Consider the following 17,354-nt stretch of genomic DNA (forward strand, 5'->3'; position numbering starts at 1 on the left):
TTGTCAAAGTCCGAGAGCTTGCGGAAAATCCTTGCAACATTAAATCAATATTTACTGTATGTATGCAGTATTGAAGTGTTTACAAAGCGCACAATATTTTTGTGTGCTAGAGTACAACAGATCAAAATATTAAGAAAACTTATATACATCCGAACCTCGACAATAATTAACAGAGATATAATGAACTAAACCTAAATTTTTTTTGGCCAATACTAGCATATATTGAATGAATGCGTCTGATGAATGTTGGATATAACCAAGTCATGTTTGTGTCAGGTGCGACTTCATTATTATTGGTTTGGGTGTATTCAGGGTTGGTACCCTTCACCTGCACATATTGGTTGCGAAGCACGAGGTTGCAGTTTCGATTCCCAGTCCTGGCTGCTGCTTTCCAATGGGGGCGAGATGTGAAACGCTCAAGCGGCAATTTTTTACTTTGAGTATACTTTAAGAATTCCTATGAAATTACTTAAGGGCCCTGCACTATGGCATCTCTCACAACCACTGTGAACTGCTTATATTTATTTACTCCTTTAAAAAAATAGATGGCACATGCGATGTTACAATACATTGCTTTGGGATGTTCAATCCCTTATTCAGTCAGTTTGCTTGTTTATCAATACAAAGCACAGTAAAGAATTGTGCAGAGGAAACTCATAAATGCTCTGTTCGGTTTCTCAGAAGCATGAAGTCCCCACACTCCACAATGTGGAGACCTGCTGCAGACATAAACATGGAATGGCACCTTGAAGATTTAAACACAGCAGGCGCTGTTCATTTTTTACTCAATAGGAGGGCAAAGTTAACTTTTATTGGGGAACTGGGCACATCCACCCTCGTCCCAAAAGATGGGGGGTTGAAATTTGCATTCAGCAGGAGAGTCATCCTTACAGCACGTGTGTAAATTCGACGGATAGAAATGTAACAGCAACTACAGCTATTTGAAACATTAGCTGAGTTTCTTCAGGCTTGTGGCCGATTTCGATGTATGTGGCTGTGTGGAGCCATAGTTGAGCTCCAACTTGGGCTTAATTAAGTTGTGCCGATTTTTGGTTTTGGAAGCCCTAATTTCAACAAATATTGTGAAGTAGTAACCTGTAAACCAGAAATTTTAGATGGATCCTTTATTTGCAGAATAATGTTATGGTGTCTAATATAGTACAGTAGGACAAAGTAGAAGAACATAACTGTGAACCCAGTGTTGTCCATAAAGGGGCACTGGAGCACTTTAAGAACACAATAAGAAAACATGAAAGGGAAAAAGTTGTCATCCACCCGAGTGTAGCACAAAGCTACTAAGCCTTTGAAGCCTTTGTGGCCACGTACCGCATAGAGCCAATGTATAAAGGTGTCCAAAATTTTAGATGCTGAAGCCCTTCACCGTCCGATTTCTCAGTCTTTTTGCTGTGACCGCAGGTCCAAAATGGCATTCATCAAAGCCACCACTGCTACCATTTTGATTATCTCAGAGCCTCAAACCAGCGCTCTCGCACGCTGATCCGCTGGCAGCCATAGCCAGCCATAGCCACTGTGGCCACCGTAGGCATTCGTGTTCACCCACATGGTGTTTGGTGCGTGTGTTTCGTGCTGTCGTGAGCTCTGCAACGCTAGGGCTAGCTGCTTTGAGCTGCTAAGTTGCCTGCTGTTGAATGCTGTATTTTTCATTGAAAGGATTCGCTGCTGTTGGCAATACCGCCGACTCCGCCGTCTTCATCCTTGCCAATGGCTATGAAGCACTGAAAGTGCTGCCTTAGGTTGACGATGGAAAAGAAAGCTGCCATCATCTAGCAAGTTGAGAGCGGCCGGTGAAGATCTTGGAAGCAGTAGAAGTTACAATGTTGATCTTGGGTATGCTGTTGACATGCTTTCCGACGTGTGGAAAGTAGTGATAAGACAAGCTTTGCAACTATTTTCGCCTTGCGGGCTTCAGACTCGATACTGAGACAGTGATCTCGTCTGATCAGTCCACTTCCATGGACTTTAGGATCAACAACCTGCGTGCCGCTGGTGTTGTAATGTCCACTGACATAAGATATTGCAAGTGTCTCAAGACCAACAGAATCACCGCTACGACCTCCGTCCATATGTCCATATTTCACCCTGCACCGTTGTGTTGATTTGGTCACCATCTCGTAAAGTTGGCATTTGTGAAAAACTGCTCCTGTTAAACAGGCCCATGTCGCATGCTCCGCCAAGTCACCTATGTCACCTATGAAGTCATTCTAGCCACGCCCACTATGTCCTCTGCTGTGACAACCAGTGACATTGTCGATGTCACCAGGCTAAGCCCTACAACTCTCCACGTGCCTTGGATATTTAACAGCATCGGGGCGCCACTTTTGCTGCAGGAGGATTCGTTATGATACAATCGATACATGCTGAAGAGACGAGCCTCCACGATAAAGGCGATGAAGTTTCTGGGCTCTTGGCACGAGCGGGTGTCTTTCTTGCAGTCTGGCTGAAGTGGAAATACAGTGTAAATAGTCTCTTTTGTCTGTGGCCCGTATTCACAAACGGAACTTAAGTAGGGCGTCAATAAGTGCGGGAAACGTACAAGTGTTAGGAAAGTTTTAGGAGAGTACTTAAAAACAACACTTAAGTATCACTTTCAAAAGTAACACTCTTTGGGTCAAGTACAAGGTTCGTTAGAAAAGTATCCGACCTTTGGCTGAAGAAAACAAACTGGCATAACTGGAGCATTGGAAACCTAATCACCCTCAAAGTAGTCTCCTTGGGTCTCCACACATCTCTCCCAGCGGTGCTGCCATTGTTGGAAGCATTCCGAGAAGGCCTCTTTTGGAATGGAGTTTAGCTCAGCTGTTGTTGCAGCCATAATGTCCTCTCTTGTCTGAAATCGCGCTCCTTTCAATGGCCTCTTGATTTTGGGAAACAGCCAGAAGTCGCAGGGGGCCATATCAGGAGAGTAAGGAGCCTGTTGAACTACAGGAGTCTGGTTTTTGCCAAAAAAGTCTGAATCAAGTGCGAGGAATGTGCAGGAGCATTGTTGTGATGGATGCGCCAATTTCCTGTTGACCATAACTTCGGTCTCTTGTGCCGCACAGCATCACGTAGGCGACGGAGGACATCCCTGTACTACTTTTTGGTGATTGTTTGACTCTGTGGTGCGTACTCGTGGTGTACCACACCGCAGGAGTCAAAGAAAGCAGTCAGCATCACTTTGACATTGCCGCGCACTTGACGGGCCTTCTGTGGTCTTGGTGACATGGAACCCGCCGTGGTTGCTCAGTGGCTGTGGTGTTGGGCTGCTGAGCATGAGGTCACGGGATCAAATCCAGGCCATAGCGGCCGCATTGCGATGGGGGCGAAATGCGGAAACACCCGTGTACTTAGATTTAGGTGCACATTAAAGAACCCCAGGTGGTCTAAATTTTCGCAGTCCCCCACTACGGTGTGCCTCATAATCAGATTGTGGTTTTGGCACGTAAAACCCCATAATTTTTTTTTTTTTAATTTGGTGACGTGGAATGCTTCCATTGTGACGACTGGGATTTGGTTTCAGGGTTATACCCGTACATCCAAGACTCTTCACCAGAGATTATGCAGTTCATGAAGTGGGGGTCACTGTTCGTGGAATCCAGCATGTCCTGTGAGACTTCAACACGAAGTTGCTTTTGCTCCACTGTGAGCAGCTTCGGCACGAATTTCGCTGCAACTCTCTTCATGGCCAAATCTTCAGTCTTAATGGAATGTGCATAAAAAGTGCTGATGCTCTACTCTTCCGCAATTTCTCGGATAGTCACATGACGGTCCCGCATCACCACAGCGTTCACTTCGGCAATGACCTGGTCATTTCGGCATGTTGATGGTCGACCGGATCGTGGCTCGCTCTCCACCGATGTGCGGCCGTCTTTAAACCGGTTGTACCCCTCCTTAATCTGTGTGCTGCTCATAGCATCGTCACCAAAAGCCGTCTGAATCTTCCGAATGGTTTCCACTTGGCTGTCGCCCAGTTTTTGGTGAAATTTGATGCAGTAGCGCTGCTCCAGTCGCTCCGTCATTTTCCTTGCAATAAAAAAACCGACAAGAGCACTGTGTACTACCTCACTCAAATGCTGCGTCCCAGCGACTGACGCTATCGGCAGGCGGGAAAAAAGTCACGCATGCGCACGAAGGTTCAAGGTCGTCTGATGCAAGCGCACTTGTTTCATATCCATCAGGTGTTCGCAAAGAAAAAAAATATATGGTCCGATACTTTTCTAACAGATCTCGTATGTCGTCTGGTGTTGAGGATACGTAAATAACGTATTTGTACAATAGGTTCAATCGTAAAAAAAAAAAAAAATTTTTGCAGCAGAGTAATGCGGATATAAAGGTTGCAGTGCTTGCACGCGCATTCTGCTGAGTAAAATACAAAGAAGTATTTGGTTTTAGCATTTTACTCAAACTCCTCTGGCCACAAGTTCACATTGGTTCTCGCAGCGACTGCGGTTGTGTGTGTCGCTGTCCGTATTTAAAATTTTTTTTTTTGGTTTTGTTGCTGAAAACATGCAGTGTTTGTGCATAGAGAGTGTGTGTGTGCTATGTGTTTTCAACCTGCGCGGAAGATGAAACCAAGCTTTTCCGAAGAAGAACACGCCGTGCTCCTGGAGCTCGTTTCGCGCCATCGCAGCGTGGTCGAGAACAAGAAAACGGACGCTGTATCAGTAAGTCGAAAACGGGCACACATGCGGCGAATCGTGCACACGTCTTCCGAAATCGGCAAATTCGGCGAGGCTGCCGTATCAGTCGGCCATCTTGCTTGATAGGTGAGAGTAGCGAAAGGCACACGGTTGCCAATGGCTGTACTTTACTTTCCGGTTTTAAGCATTGACCGGCTACTCATAAGTTCAGGGTAAGTTCCGTTTGTGAATACGGGCTTCTGTCTTTCCACACGTAACAATATGAATGATTTGCCAACACTGAGAACAAGCTTGGACTCTGTGTGGAATTAACCATCAATAAAGTCATCCGTCAAGTGGTGGTGGATTAAGATGACTCCGAAACTGAAAATGAAAAGCCAGCGGCTGTTCTGTCGACAAGCTCTTAATTAACGTGACCACTGATGACGCTGCCATCATGGTACAGTGATGGACATGACCCTAGCCGAAATTCAAGCAGACATTATCGCGTACAAAAGTGAATTGACAAATTTTTCGAGCCACTAGAGCAATGAACGGCAGCATCCTCACTGGCATTGAAGACCCCCCAATTAAAGATAGCACCGCCTTTTTTGACGGCACTGGCCGTCAGCATTTATTTCTCGCACTCTCTGGGCTTTTTTTTTGGGGGGGGGGGGGATCAGCAGCTCTTTTCAGAGCCATCTCAACAATGCATAGACAGAGTGGCAGTGATCTGATCTGCTACTCCGTCCTTGACCCTCTCCTTCTGAGAAATACCTATCAATGGTGGATTTTCTGAATTCATTTTTTCGGATGTTCTCGTGGTCCCAGGGAGTCCGAAAAGTCTGACGTTCACTGTGAACCAAAAATTATTTTGGTAAATAATACCAAAACAAATTATTTGTAGCCTTTATTCACAACTCTCTTTACGGGCAGAGAGAGCTGTTGTGAAGAGGTCTATATTTTTCGCTGAACAGTGCATGACATAAAAGTGCATCACATAAAAGCCCTGGTAGGTTTGCATGTGGCGTTGCAGATAGATTTTAGCCTCCTACCTCTATGCAGGAGATAAGCATCACAGAAGTGTGTGTTCACATAAGTTGGGGCACTGACAAAATGCTTTGTCAGTGCGACAACTCCTCTGGATTGCTCACATTTCCTGCAGGCATACTTTCACCAAGTTTGCAGAGGAAACTTGAGCAACTGTTATTGCTGTGTAAGTTAGCATATAGAGAATAGGCAAATAGCTCTGTGGCCACGGTTCGGTTAATACACTGAGCCAGTGCAGACATCTCCTCAAGATAAGTACTGGGGTGAAAAAGGGCATGGTGTTAACAGTCCAATCAAACCAGCATCAAAAACACTGCGAAAAAACCTTGCTTTAAGATCGCCTGGAAACGAGGTGGCAACCTCAGTTACCAGCATCTTTTATCTACAGCTTCCAACATTTTGCTTCTTTTTTTTCTTTTTTTGACATTATGCGCATCATGTCTGAAAATTGAGCAACATCTGGTACAGTATCGTAAATTTTGGTTGCCATTATGCATTCGTTCAACAGTAGTCAACAGTAGTCCTATAAGTTTGTTTTACCACAGAATATCCATATGGTTTTATGGAATTGGTAGAGATACCTCGGGTAAGTGCGAGCTGCTCCAACAAATCAGTCTGCTACTTATATCCAAAACAAACTTGTTGCAGGAGCAGTGCATTCTATAGCGATTTGACGATAGCTTCGCTAGGCCACCATGCGGTATATAACCGTAGCGGTGGCCTAGCAGTAGAGCATCCGCCTCATATGTGGGAGGTACCGTGTTCAAATCCCGGTGCTGCCGGGAACCCGCCAGTTTTTTCTAATGGGTAGAGATGTTCCCTCGTCTGGTGCTTGGCTCTCATGGGGGTTCACACCTCGAAAGAGGGCCCAATAGAGATTTCGGGAGTTGTCCCTGGGCACCTCTTGTCCAACCACAAGTTGGACAAGAGGTGCCCTTGTTGGACAAGAGAGCCTTGTTGAAGAGAATCTGCCGCGGCTGTGGGAGGCAAGTGCTGCCGCCGGGTACCTACCGGTAAAATAGGTACAAGCGCGTTCCCGGCCTGGTGCTTGGCTATTATGGGACCTCAACGCTTGGAAAGGGGTGTTTGTCCTTAACCCGAAGGCGTCCTCACCTCAATAGGTGCTTGGGGCGCCACATGGGAAATGGCTGCCATGGGAGCGGCCCAAACATCACCTTTTTTTTTTGTGCTCACAAGGGTTTCGATGGGAATTTAGGGCGCAGGCTCCTTTCCCAAGCGTATCGCCCCTGAATAAAGCTGAACGCCAGGCTGGGGTACGCTTGTGCCCATTTGAACCAGTGGGTGCCCGGCAGCGGTGTGAATTGAACCCACTACCTCCCCGTAGCCGAGGCCTCAGACTTCCAAGATAATGGATGGTGAGCTCTGTGGTATCCTAAAACGAGCGGCAACATCCTTTTTCTCACCAGTCAAGATCGCATACTAGGTACTATAGCCTTGACCTTGTGGGTTCTTAGTGTCTCACAGGAGACCAACCACCGTGGGTTCGAGCTTGGTTAGCCACAGGGCCGCGTTAGCCGTCGCCTCCAGCACCGCTGCGCACGAGCTCAGGCTGCAAGGGGCTACCGAGCCACGCACGCAAGAACACAGTAATGCCCTGAGATAACGAAAACCATTTATTGAATTCGTCAGCACCAGCCCTGCACGGCGGGGAGCCCGCGCGGCGGGGAGCCAAAGGGGGGACACACCAAGGGCGAAAATACAGAAACGGGCACCTATAGCACATAGCTGTGAGAGCACAGGCTCAGGCTGGGACACGCCACTAGGAAAAGTCCAGGTGGCTATGCTACTTGCTCTGGCGATAACCAATGGGTCAACTCGCGAGAGCTCGGGCAATATCCTTCGGCTTGAGCTTTCGGCAAGTGCGGCTCGGCGTGGTACGACCTCGCGCGAGCACTAGGCGCTGCTCGTCGGCTTAGCGTCAGGAAAGGATCAGCACAAAGTACGCGCTCCCCGCACGGGCAAAGGCACTGTGCGGGGAGCGGGTACTTTGTGCTGATTCTCAAGTTCTAGTCACAAAGGTGTCGGCGGACGGGAGGAAAGCATGCATGTACTTTGCGCCGGTCCCGGAGATAAAGAGAGCCACGCTCAGCAACTAGCGGCCGACGTGCGGCCGCGTAGTGACGTCAACACCCCGCCCTCACCGCAAACCACCGCACCTGGAGCGCCACCGCTGGAACCGGTTGGGAGCGGGCAGGGTTGGCGAGGGACGGCAGAACAGGTGAAGCCCGCGCAATGGCACCAGCGCCTCCCTCAATTCTCACAACCTCAAGCGATGAGGCATTGCATTTAGCACTACCAGGAAGGACTTATGTACTACCACACAAGGCAGGGGAGCATTGGCAACAACCAAAACACCAAATCGGTCGCTGACTTAAGGCACACACGATAATACATGCCACTGAGCAATATAATAGATGCCACAGATAATACATGCCACATGCCACTAGCGCCTCTGTTCGACACCAGCCCACTCGCCAGCTTATGGCCTCCGAAATTTGGCAGTGCATCTCTCAGGCCATGACCAGCTAAATTCCTGCCGGCGAAGACGCTAAAGTGTTATAACAATGTTGATGTCAGCACTACAGAATGATGACATCACAATAACACGTCTGCCAAGACCTAGGACTGAATGGTTGGTGGGGACAGAGTTTTCTTCGCTGCCAACATCCTCTCCTTGCGAAGCACAAGGTTTATCATAAACATGATCATTATAGCAGTAACAGACGGCGCTAAATAGCTGAAGTACCTTGAATATCTCTTCGCCTCTATAAAATTGGAGGGTCTAACGCGATGACCTGTCACTGAACAGAAAGTACCTTGAATATCTCTTTGCCTCTATAAAATTGGAGGGTCTAATGCGATGACCTGTCACTGAACAGAGCTATAAAGTTGTTTCCATCCATGTGAAAGTTATGCATCTATCATAATGAATGTGCGTCTTGTGCTGCAAGAAAATTTCTGTGAATGAAAAGGCTCACACACAGAGAAATAATTATAAAATATCACTTTTATTATTGAAGAAGCGTAAATGAGAGCAAGCCCTCATAACGCACAACATGAGACTGGAGAAAGCAATGAGCAACTTTGTGAAAAAGAGTCCAAATCTGCATAAACAGGTATATATGGTAACTTGCCACCCTAGCATCTAGTGTACTTCTCGAGTTATGCGTTCCTGACAGTTCCTGACTGCCTGAGGTGGATCTTTCAGCCAATGAGCGTTGCTTATGCCACGTCTCTGGAAGTCCTGGACAGTCCGGGATGACAAATCGAAAAGGCCCATGTCCTCATGGAATGAGTAGTGCCAGTTTTTATTTGTTTGTTACAATGGCTGTTATGCGACAGGTGGCACAGGAAACAGTGAGAAAAAGGATCAAAGGCAATTTTAGTCTGTTCTTCCTTCACTGCTCAAGTCAGTGGCTTCATTGTGATAGTAATGCTTCTGACTCGGTGGTGCTTATTGCTTGATTCTGTTCCTTTCTTATCATCTACTACTAACTATCAGCCGATCATGCTGATAAAGTAGGCAAAGTGCCTCTTCGACCAGTTAACAAGCTTGAAGAAGAAAATAATTAGAATAGAATAATCACATTATCCTAGTCTTGCTCAGTGGTGAAATACGGACTTCAATGAAAATGCGAAGGAGTCCATGAAAACTTAACATTTCGGAGTATTTTTCACCAAATTCTTCCATCAGTTTGTGCTTGCCACATTATTTAAATGTTAAGAAAGGATGCTGTGGCAGCGCAGGTTTCATGTAGGAAGAAAAATGCAGCATAACAAATACTTTGCAAGGTAGCAGTGTTCAATGCATGAATTATTTGTCATCGGCTTTCACTGTCTATTTCATATTTTTACACTTACTTAGGCCATCTTCTCTAGTCCGCTACAGCATAATGAATGTTTAGTGAATCGCAGTACAGAGAAGCGATAAGTATTAGATGGGGCAAGCTTCAAGCCTCGTGTTGTAGCTGGCTACTTGTAGTAAATCTGGGAGAGGTAGCTTGCAATTATTTATAGGCAGTTGTGCACACAAATTTTATTGTTTAATGATGGGATCCCCACTCTAATAGTTAATGTATTCCTGTTAATTAGTCTTCTGAAACATTATTAGCAGAAAAGTATGTCTGCATGTACGACACTTTTGCTATAGCCGGATACAACTTAAGTCTGCAGTGAAGCCGCCACGCCCCGCCCATGCCCTCATAACCGCCCGCCACTGTTCCTCCGCGAGCCTGCAAATAGTTTGTACTTCAAACTTTCCCTGTTACCTAATTAAGGCGGTAACCACAAAAATAAAATTACAAGCGTGTAATTGTATACATTTTCACTCGTCTATTATAGCGGAACGTACAAGTACGACAAGTACAGTCGTATCAAGTACGACGGCATTGTGAAATGGTCGCATGACGACGATTCTGTTTGCTTCTGTAATTTGCTGGTAGTATAACACAACCCCGTGCGGTCCGTGTGCCTTTGTTGCCAACTGCTGTTTATTTAAGTTGTATCCTGCTATATGCTAACTCATTTTATTAAAAAATAAACAACGGTATAGTCTAAAAACTGTATGTAGCGTGGATAATGATAATAATGACAACAATAATAATAAAGCCCTAGATTTCCCTTTCCCACAGTGTGTTGTTTTCATTGTCGTTTCTTCTGAACATCACGAGAAGCCGGCACCCGACACAAATCAAATCGAGCCAGAAGGCTGCACAGAGAGGGCGCCATATTCTCGCAGATAGTCCAAATTTCTCTCAGGCTGTGTGAAGTTGTACTGTGATTTAAGAAATTTATAAAAATTTTCAAACTGCAATTTCCTTTTAGTGCAAATGCAGCATAATTAAATTATTTCTTTAGGAAGAAATAATTGTTCGGCTAGTTGGTCTGGCATTGCTGATGAGGAATATCATCATGATGAGCCTCATGATGAGGTTGGATCTGTGTGTGTTGTCTTTTTGTTGCGCTAATTTTCCTCATCAGCAATGTAAGTTTTCCTTGTTCATCAGTGGTTGAACACAATTTCACTGCATTCTCAGTGTCCGCACATATCCTGTCAGGGGTGTACGTTATTTTCTCGCTTACAAAAGTTTGTTTTAAGAAGTTATTTAGCGACAACAGATGCACACTCTACTAGCGCCTGCTTTGTAAGGATTGTGATTTATTTATAGGTTTCTTCTGCACAAAGCACAACGTATGTGTATCTTAATTATACGTGCAGCCTGACTCAACATTATTTTATTGTGATAGCAATTATATGTGGACACTCCAGGCGTATTTTCGCCGTCGCTGTGATGTTCCGTATAAAGTCAAAGCGCGATAAGATCGTTCGTTCCCCGCGCGATCTTATCGAGGGAAGGAGTGCGAGGGTCAGCCGAGAATGGTGTGGTTTGAGAATGGTGTGGTTGGAGAGCTGCACGTCTATTGGCTCTCGGCGCAGGCCACTTCCGCCAGCATGGCGGCGCCCAGCGCAACGTTGGCTTCTGAGACATGAAGTTTGTTTACGCAACGCTGGTCCGGCGACGCGCGCTGGAGAGCGGCCGCTGTATCAGCTGTAGCAGACGATTAGTCGTCCGGCCGCCGACGATGCGAGCTTCCGTTCTTGCGCAAGCGGATACTGCTCCCATTTGTGCCCCGGTGCCGTGGCGGAAGGCGCGGTGCCGGGCGCCGACGGGAAGCGGCGGTCGTTGGGGCGTTGCGGAGCGCAGCGTAATAACACCCCAAATAAAAAAAAATACTGCTCCAGTCAGGTAGACTTCCCTCCCTGACAGTGAGATTATATTTGGATCATCAAAACAGTGATGCGTTTATTTAGGAATAGCATCGATCCCTTAACAGCAGCCATAGTTGTGCCTACAAGTCTGGTAGGTGACAGTGGTCTGCCTTTTCCCGTCCTCCGGCTATTCCAAAATAAACGCATCACTGTTTTGATGATCCAAATATAATCTCACTATCAGGGAGGGAGCAGCCTACCTGACTGGATCAGTATGTTTTTATTTGGGGTGTTGCGGAGCGTAGCGTTGCAACACCCCAACGACCGCCGCTTAGCGTCGGCTGCCGGCACCGCGGCTTCCGTCGCGGCACCGGGGCGCAAACGAGAGCAGTATCCGCTTGCGTAAGAGCGGACGCTCGCGTCGCGTAAACCAAACCTCAAGTCTCGGAAGCCAACGTTGCGCTGGGCGCCGCCATGCTGGCGGAAGTGGCCTGCGGCGAGAGCCTATAGGCGTGCAGCTCTGCGCCCCCTTCTGCGTGGGATTTGTTTTCCGTATACGCAGCCGGGCCTTGGCAGCACATAGCTGTCAGCCCGCGCGCTTTATCTTGGAGGGAATCTGAGGCGCATGCAATAGTTAAGCGAGCGAAGATGGCTGGTAGCTTTATGTGGGCTGTCTTCTCGCGCGCCTAGTGTTGGAGGTCGCGTAATTTCAAGTTACGGAGTCGCGTTGAGTCGATGGACAGCACGAAGCGTTCGCTCCCCGCTTCCCAGCGCTCTCCATCACGGCAGCGTTGTGACAGCGAGTGTTTGCAGTCTTCGAGTTAGATCTGTTGGTCTTTGCCTGTGCGCGCATGATATTATGCTTAATTTCATGGGTAAACGAATGTTTACTGCAATTTTTACATGGCCGATAAAACTACGAACCTTACGTGTTGTAGTTTGTTGTCTAATACTTGCTATCGCCATAAATGCTTCGCCTTACGGCGACTTTTCAATTCAAACATTTTGTTGCGCGAGGGTGATCTCGTTACCTATTTGTCGCCGTTAAGAGGGGAGCCGACCGCGGCATGCGGTTTCTGACCCGCACAGCGAAAGGAGCGGGTGACGCAACGTGAGGTGTTTGCGGCCCCCCCACACCCACTCTCCTCCAGTGATCCTCGGCGCGTGACCGCGCGTATTTGTCGTGCACTCCGCCCCTCGATGCAGGAGGAAGAGGAGAAGCAAGTGTAGGGGGGGCGCTGTGTGTCGTGTACGCTGTACGCCGTCTGGGTTGCCGGCGGAACAGTACGGAGTTGGCCTCTCTCTACTGGGAGTGTCGCACACGCGGTCCGGAACACTTCTTTCGCACTGTTGACATTGCTGCTACTTGTCTGCCGGAGTCATTCAGCTCTCAGCGGTAGAGTCTCCGTCAGGGTTGCGTCGGCCTCACGCCGTCATGTTGGGAGCACCGCTCTGACTGATGACACCAGAGAAGAAAAGGTTGGATGTGGGGCTGCAGAGCGGTGTGCAGCGGGGTTAACCGCTGTTGCCCTGTCGAGACTTCGCGATTCTGCTGCTTCTGCCGCAGCGAGAGAGGACAAACTTGTCGCGTGCCGATTCAGAGATAACGAGTGGTTTTGCTACCTATGGTGCGGAAGAGGTTGTCGACGGTTTGCGTGTAAGTGCGTCGCTGTAGGTCTTTACTAAAGCAGTTACGCGCAGGGGTTACATTTTACGTGAAATATATTGCGCGAAATTGAACACGCCGGAAAGGGCCGATCCCAGGGGCGTAGCCAGAAATTTTTTTCGGAGAGGGGGGGGGGGGGGGGGGGGGCAAGCGTCTGCTTTCCTCTACGTGACGTGATCGATAATAAATATCGGTAGTTTAAGCAGTCTCTATACATGTATATCAAAGACATGGGACCCCCCCCCCCCCCCCTCGCGTGTGCTTGTGACGATATTAAGGAAAACATAAAGTAAGCTCAGTAAAGTACAGTAAGTACGACAGATACAGTGGCCGTTTGGAGCAGCGGTCTCTCATCGCGCCACTGAATGTACCAGTCTTCGAAAACGCATCATTGAGACGACCCGCCCGATCGGAGAAGACATCATTAATTCTTAATCTCCGTTAAGCGTAGATGGCGTCGTCCTCGTAGAGGCGAAGTGCGTTTCACAAGTCAAGGACGGCTATACACGTGAAAATGCACGTGTGACCAGGCTATACCTACTCCCATAGCAATAGCTTGTTCGCTGCGTCTTTTCGCTAGAAAACTTAAATACGCGCAAAAACGCGTAAGGCTTTTTTTTTTTTTCTCTCGAAGCTTTCGTCGCCCTGCTCCCTGAAAGGAGAGTTGCATTTCTTGCGGCAAGGGCATAGGCCACTGTGTCTTCCGCTGTGTGCGAGTGTGCAGCCGTCATTTGCCTTTACGTCAACAGATTCAGAATTGTACAGGATATTTCACCGCACAGCAGAGTAGATATGGCATGTGTACGCATTTTAAGTAGTGCGTGCAACTCATTTCTGGTTCACTTAGGCCGGTGCAAACAGGAAGCGGCCTTGTACCTCACATAATCTCGACTGATTGGTGTACTAGTGATGCAGGAATGAACTCCCGGTCTTGTTCAGTGCATAGTGCACATGATCAATTACTGAGGACGCGTGAACTCCGACGAGAACTGTCAGCGCCTGCAACAAGAGTTTACTTACGCTGTACTGCGCACAGCAGTAATCCATGCTTGTCGGCTGTCTGTTTCGTGGATTCTGTTGCGAGTCGGTGGAATTTCACTGCTGGCATCAACCCCTTCGTGTGTACATTGCTGGTTTGGGATTCCACAACACAACAGCAACTACCAGCCTTCCGTAATTGCTGGTTTGGGATTCAACAACACCACAGTAACTATACCAGCCTTCCGTAGGGGCGCAATCGCAAACAAGAGACGTTTCGCGCGCAGACTAGATCCTGCGCGAGCGCGGTCTAACCGGCACCTAAAGGGAAGCGGCGGAAATGTATACTGGAAATTTCGACCACCTGGGGTCTTTAACGTGCACCTAAATCTAAGTAAACGGGCCTCGAGCATTTTCGCCTTCATCCAAAATGTGGCTGCCGCATTTGTTGCTTCAGAATGCGGCCGCCACATTCTCGCCTAAAACCTCACAGAGTGTCAAAGCCTTGACAAACACCGTGACAGTTTTTTCCATATGCAGACATGATTCGCTGTAAGTTACCAACCCAAACGGAAGCGCCCAGGAATGAAATTGAGATAGTAGCACCGGTTTCTTGAATTATGTCAGCGCGAATCGACGAGAACAAAGGGTGGGTGGGTAAGTGGGGGGGGGGGAGGGGTTGCGCAAAAAATTTCGGGGGGGGGGGGTCTAACTCCCCCCTGGCTACGCCCCTGGCTGAACCTAATTAAGCCGCCGGCAGCCATTTCTTTTTTTTTGTGTGCGACTTCTGCGCCAAGATACTCAGTAGGGGGAAAATGTGAGAAAATAAGCATCCATTACTGCCCGTAAAGTGTAACACCACGGGTCCTAAACCGACATTGCGAATCATCATTATGAAGATGGTCACACCAGGCCACGTCATAAAGTTTGCTTATACACTGGAAGTTGTAAAACGTCGTGCAGTGAGCGTTATAGCGTAAAATTAAAATGGGGGAAGTTTTCAGTAGTAGCAGGCTTAGAAGCAGATCAAACGCTACGAGGTGACGGTGCGAGACGCAGCGTAGCAACACCCCAACGACCGCCGCTTCGCGTCGGCGCCCGGCACCGCTGCTTCTGCCGCGGCACCGGGGCACAAACGCGAGGAGTATCCGCTTGGTTACACCACCACAGTTCACAGAGATCAAAAGCCGTCATGCCACACCACCACTAACTACTTCAAGGATTTCCGCCACTAGAACAAACGCTCCGAAGTCATGGTCGTGCCACGTCGCTGTTCATGCAGAAAGCACCCGCCTACATCCTCAAAGCTCGCGAGACCGTCTGCTAATTAAAGGACCGACGCGTGAGAGAGCGCGTGTACACCGTCTACTAATCCTGCACGTCAAAAATCAAACACTCGAACTTGGTAGCAGAAGGGATCAACATATCAACAGCAATCCACGAAGCTCCTATTGTATGCCACCCCAGCCACCGGCGTGAAATAGGCACATGCAATATACGATTCCTCGCACGCTAGTTTCACTTACCTGAAAAGCAAAATTTACCTGCTTACTGCGTACGTATATAATAGCAATGAGCATGACAGATTTCGTGAAACACATTAAGAAAAGCAAGCATGTGCGCCTGATCGTTGTGCTCCTTTCTTAAAAAAAACACTCGAAGACTAAAGCTACAGCAATTAGACGGCTCGTAAAGAACTTGCATGATGGCACACAAAGCACCGATGCAACAGAAGCGATAACTCAATGCACAGTAGTTGCCGTATGGACCGTGCAAAGTACGCAGAAGTACCGGGGAATCTTTCACAACATGGCGTCAAACACCGCGCGCGACAGCCGTCGTCTGCTAGTTACTTGCGCTTGTCCGAGCAAACATCTGCTGACAGCTCCAACAGTCCGCGGGCAGTCCGGAACTTCCGGTCCGTGAAAAAACGAACGCGCTTCTGACGACACTCGGACTAGTGGGCGGAGCTTCGGAAGCTGTCCGAGCAAAATCGAATGCAGCGCAGCAGTCCCAAGCAGTCCGGGACTGTCAGGGACTGATAATCGAAGAGGCCCACTAGCAATTGTAAAGTCGCGGACAGGACAGAGGTCCTCTCCCCTTCATCCGATGGTTTCGCGCGCAGCCCAAGGTATGAATATGAATAGGTACCAACTCGCCCAGCTTTTTAGTTCTTCTGCTGCAAATTTTTGTTTTCGTATTTGGGCTGTTGTAATTCTATTCAATTCAATTTTATTTACTGCGCCGTACGACTGCGTGCCCGCCACGTCTCCAGTCGGTAAAAATGGCGACACTCTCCGAGGCAACAGCCGTCCACTAGGTGCCTAAGGAGCCGTGTGAACAGCTCTGCTGGTAATTGGGACTCTAAGTAGATGGCGTTGAGGCTTTAGATTACTTTTTTGTCATTCAATTACACCGATATTAGAGCTAATTTGCACCTACTTGTGGATCTATTATAGATTCACGCCTCCTGTTGGCCAAACTGAACCAATCAGTACGAGCTGCAATGGAAGCGTGCACCTGGCCTTGTCATGGGTTACCACAAAAAACAGGCTGTCAGCGACCAGTGAAAACGTGCCGCGGAGGTGGCGGTCACCTGCCCTTATAGATAATCCAAAAGGGGACCGTCTGGCAGACATAACAGTATTCGTAAGATTGTAGTTGACATAAGTACGTCACCGATTGCCATGAAGCGTGCCACCAGGACTACAGTTTATGAAGGGTTGTCTTCCGTTTGGGTAGTGGTTTGAAAGACAATCGTTACGACGACAGTAAGGCGAACGAAATCACCAATGCGCGAAGGACGATTAATGGCGCAGTGTGAGTCGTTGGAACAAAAATATCAGCGGGGTGCAAGAAACTGTGTCGTCAGCCTGCAGGGACGTCATGCGGTATCCGGCTGTTGTGCACCCAAGTTTTTCGCGCTTGATCGTGCGCTTTGCGTTGGGGTATGTATGGGACGTCGATGCGCTCTTGGTTGATGGCGATGGGAGGAACGGCCCACTCTGAGGCAAGCGGCAGTACGCGCGTAAGGAACAGGCACACGACAAACGTCGTTTATAGCGAACGACATAGTGCCCGCCCAGCAGGGTTCGCCTGCTCGTGGCCAGGACTGAGACTCCTCTCTCATTGGTGCGAAGCAAAGAGCGGGGGTGACAAGAGTGTGCGGCGTGTCTTACTGGCGGCAGCCAACGCTGGAGCCCGGCGTTGCTCGTCATCCGCCATTGCCTCGCGACGCGCGCAACGCGGGGAGGGGGAGCACGCAGGGCGGGGTCCCGAGCTGCGCGTCCCACCGTGTAGGATCGTCGTC

At 48.4% G+C, this 17,354-nt stretch overlaps 1 protein-coding gene and 1 pseudogene across 3 annotated transcripts in view; one reads left to right on the forward strand and one right to left on the reverse strand.

The window, feature by feature from the left end:
* LOC119455364 (segmentation protein cap'n'collar) overlaps positions 1 to 17,354 on the forward strand; it is a 152,834-nt gene that overhangs the window by 60,781 nt on the left and 74,699 nt on the right. The gene's annotated exons all lie outside the window — the stretch shown is intronic.
* LOC125946214 (protein GVQW3-like) lies at positions 7 to 4,166 on the reverse strand (annotated as a pseudogene).

This window comes from Dermacentor silvarum, chromosome 6 (assembly GCF_013339745.2).
Source record: "Dermacentor silvarum isolate Dsil-2018 chromosome 6, BIME_Dsil_1.4, whole genome shotgun sequence".
NCBI classification, from domain to species: domain Eukaryota; kingdom Metazoa; phylum Arthropoda; class Arachnida; order Ixodida; family Ixodidae; genus Dermacentor; species Dermacentor silvarum.